Here is a 4,426-nt window from a genome sequence, read left to right as displayed (position 1 = left end):
TGTGTGAATCAAGGGGAATTTATGATAATTTCATCAACAATTCTCCAACAGCTGACACGGCAGACTCAGGCGGATCAAGCGGCCGCCATCTTGTCTGTGACGTCATCCGTGCCCACCGCCATTACATCATTACCGCCCTGACAGTGGTAATCATGGTTACTGTGCAAGTCGTCCTCATGATGTTCATCATTGCGGAGCTACAGACCCATAAAGAAGCAAGTACTTTTTCATTACGTTGTTTCTATATGATCATAATAATATTGTCTTCATTTAATGTGCAATGACCATGTATATGTATGCTATTTTTAAAGTTGTTGCTGCTGCCTACAATGTTGGAATGATCTATACATTGCAGATTACTTTTAGCATGTTACTCCGGAGCTCCCTACTTGTGTTATTAAATACATTTCATGAATGTAACTAGAAAGGCCGACATTTGCTTTGGAGCAAATACAGCAATGGCTTCACCACATTTTACGACATGGCAGGGAAAGAATGAGAAACACAAGGGAAAACAATGCTTTACATTGATATAACTATAGTATGAAGTAACATACAACTAAGACTACAACAGTTGGATAGCTATTCCCTACATTATTGGTTAGGATTTTTAATTGCATAATGCAAACTGTTGATTTTCAAGAAAAAAGAAGCGTTCATGCCCCGCATTCCAATGCTGGAGCAGGAAAGCTTAAAATACCTACCAAAACACTTGAATACAGACCTACTGTCAGTATGGAATGGCTCTGTGCAGGTATTAATTAAGTTAAGCCTGTTAAATTCCAACAGCCAATCAGCAAGGAGAATAGAGGAAAGCTGCATGCCTATTGGTTGATGCCCTGCATTCCATTGTGATGACTCATGCCCAAATGTGGTAACACTGCACACTAACTCAGTAATACATTTGCTATAACACAGCCAAAAAACTCAGATAAAACCATTCTAAAAGCCTGTATCACAAAAATTTAAAAAACGCCTAGGGGTATTTGCCTACTGTACCTCCATACCAAATTTCAGGTCCTTAGGTCCCAAAATGAAGAAGCTGAATCCATTTAAAGAAATGGCAGGAGGAGAAGGAGAATCATGAGAAAAAGCAATATGGTTTCACCACTTTGTGGTGAACCCATAATTAGCTAGGTCTGCACCGATAAAAGGCAATGTGGCAAAATTGCTACCAGAGCCTCAAATAATGATGATGCAGACACATCATGCTTGTAAAGCAATCATTATGATTAACTCAGTTTAAAAAAAAAATCCAACGGGGGATAAAACAAATATCTTGATGCTTTAGAAGTCTTTGGTATGATGAAATTCTTTTAATCTAATATGAGGAAGATCTAAGTAAGAAGAAACAATCTCCAGGCAGGTCGTGAGATGGCAAATCGGTATCCATTTGGCCAAGCAGAGTCCATCACCCAATATCATTGGATACGACCTTACTACGGCAGGATTTGATTTGATTTGCTTTATTAGGCTTAATAAAATATATGTATACAGCCAGGACTGCCCAACTAGCCGGAGGCTATTATAAAGGGCTAGCCCTCATAGCAAGAACATCAACAAATCGAAACAGGTAACAGTTAACAGTGTCGGTTACACTTCAGATTAACATACTATTACATAACAGATGTTGCGGTCTAACGTTAACAAGCTATGAGATCCGGCGTAGTTGTCGAGCGTTTACTATAATTACATTGTGTACTATATTTACATGTCAGGTTAACATACTATTACATAACAGATGTGCTTGAATCTGCTCAGAAAACCTGAGATTAAAGTACATCTGCTTAGAGTCCCTATTTGGACCCAAGAGACAAATCACAGGCAACAATTGCAAATGGCTCTAGACAAAGGAAGCTAAAAGAACATATAACTCAACATCTGCTTGCAGAAAACCCTATAAACGCACACTCACAGAAGCTTACTAGATTATTGACCTGTTCCACAAGTCCGCCACGATAGGGGTGTTTTCTGAAACATTACATAACGTATAACAACTGATACTGTAAAAACGTGCATCATCTCGCGAATATTAGCCAACTACATACCAACCATTTACGGATACATACCAATGCTGCAAATTTGATGTCTAAAATCATTGAGAATCCTTCACAGAGTTATCATATAAGGCTTCCCATTGTTTCGATCTGCGTTGTATTCGTCTGTTTAGCTGGTGAACATTACTATGGAGGCCCTGAAACAAACCCTGGACAACAGAACTGCTTTCTTTGAGCAGCGTCTTCGAATTCAGGACCTGAAGATCTTAGGTAAGTGGTCTCAAACCCTAGTGAAAAACTGAAGACTCGCCTCATACGCTGAACATGGTTCGATATATTTACACTTAATACAAAATCAATTTTAAGTCTTTATGGCATTTGGTATTTCAATAAATATGTACCTTAAAGTAATAAGTAATAGTAATCATTGAAAAGTTTTTAAAGTCAAACAACTGATGTAAGGTATCCTATAGGTTAATAATTTTTGACTGTCTTTACAGCGAATACTCAAATGCACGAAAAAATTAAAAGCATGTATTTTAATCAATACAATCGCTGATTGTACTGGCAGAGATACTTACTGTGTCAGATCACTATCGACAGAGACTCCTATAGCGCCCGGCCAATTCTCCACGATTTCCATCTCTACGTAAAATATATTTTCTTGTATGTTTTAGATTTCCCTACCGGACATGCTTTCAAGAATCTTACCTGTCAAGTTGGGCCACCTTGTCCAGTGGGTCCTCCTGGAAAAGATGGCCCTTCTGGCTCAGTGGGTCCTCGAGGGAACGATGGCCTGGGTTCTCCAGGAAAAGATGGCCCTCCTGGCCCAATGGGTCCTCCAGGAAAAGATGGCCCTCCTGGCCCAGTGGGACCTCCAGGAAAAGATGGCCCTACTTGCCCAGTGGGTCCTCCTGGAAAAGATGGCTCTCCTGGCCCAGTGGGACCTCCTGGAAAAGATGGCCCTCCTGACCCAGTGCATGTGGGACCTCCAGGAAAAGAGGGCCCAACTGGCCCAGTGGGTCCTCCTGGAAAAGATAGTCCGACTCGACCTGTCGTCCCAATGAGTCCTCCAGGAAAGGGTGGACCAGCTAAACTACCGGGACCAGTGGGACATCGTGGACAAGTCAGCCGTATATTGAGGAATGAACGACCGAATGTACAACGTTATCAGACCAATACATCCGAGCAAGGTAACAACCATTTTCGTAATTTGTTAGTGAAACATTTTCAATAACTAAGTTTTAGAAGAAACCGTTGGACTGGATACGAGACCTTGTAACTGTTATTGGGTGGTGGTGGTCCGGCTACTCTTTCCTTGCAGCCAAGGGCTGAATATTGTGAGGAGCTTACAATTGGTGGGGCTGAGCATAACCGAAGGTAGGTACTCATTTCCTCCTGAGTGGAGTAATTGCCAAAATATTATTCTTTTCCATGGAGTATTACATGTTGAAACCATATTACAAGATCAACCTTAATGGTGCAGAAAAGAATAGAACCAAAATGTTAGAATAGCACGCTTCTTTTCTCACAGCCGTCGGTTTTATGAAGGCTCACTTCACCACCCTCGGTGCTACCGGACGCCAAGGCCCAACCAGTCTGGGTGAACACTACCGCGGACAGGACCACGAGATGATGGTCAAATTAAAGAAGGGAATCCAGTTCTTTACCGTTCCTCACACTGGAAACTACTTCATTGAAGCTGCTGGTAGGCTTACAAAACAGCTATTTCTATTTGTATGGTATCAAGGACTTCATCCGGACCGATAATAGGTCTGTATATATTCATGAGTGTAACTAAAAGACCCCATTTCTAAATCTATATTGTAATAAAATTACATAGTAGAGCTAGCGTAGAGAAGGGAATCTAGTTCTTTACCGTTCCTCAGACTGTAAACTACATCATTGAAGCTGCTGGTGGGTTTACAAAACAGCTATTTCTATTTGTATGTTAGTCAAGACCTCACAACAGCCTAGAATAATGTGTTTTGCAACTATCCATTTACATGTAGTGTGTAATGCGAATAATAAAATACACTAATTCAAATTCTCTAAGGTAACTTTACTACATAAATGTATAACTCATGGTGGCTTGTTCATTCCACCAGGCGCTGCATCCGGATGGATCCATGGGAGGAAGTCTGAGAGGGGCAAGGGTGCCAGAATCACAGGGAAGTTTCGTCTGCAGAAAGGTAAGGTTTCTGACGTTGGCTAAAACGTCATCACAGAATGAAACATCTGAAAATTTTCTCTTTGGTGTTTTTTTAATGACGAGGAAGTATTGTTACAGTATTTTTCTGATTGCCGAAGCATTGTATTTTTCTGATTGCTACCGTGTATTTTGACTCCCAGGAGAAGTGTTGAAGATCCTTGTCGGACAGGAGGGAGAGGGGAGCAGTGGACGTACAGTTGCAGGAGGTGGAGGTGGC

At 41.1% G+C, this 4,426-nt stretch overlaps 1 pseudogene; it reads left to right on the top strand.

The window, feature by feature from the left end:
• Positions 1–2,752: 2,752 nt before the first annotated feature.
• The window catches only part of LOC109479436, a 10,222-nt pseudogene continuing 8,548 nt past the window's right edge, over positions 2,753–4,426 (top strand).

The sequence above is a fragment of the Branchiostoma belcheri genome, unplaced genomic scaffold, assembly GCF_001625305.1.
Source record: "Branchiostoma belcheri isolate BF01 breed outbred unplaced genomic scaffold, Haploidv18h27 scaffold49, whole genome shotgun sequence".
Classification (NCBI taxonomy): Eukaryota; Metazoa; Chordata; class Leptocardii; order Amphioxiformes; family Branchiostomatidae; genus Branchiostoma; species Branchiostoma belcheri.
This window is presented reverse-complemented; position numbering and strand designations above follow the sequence as displayed.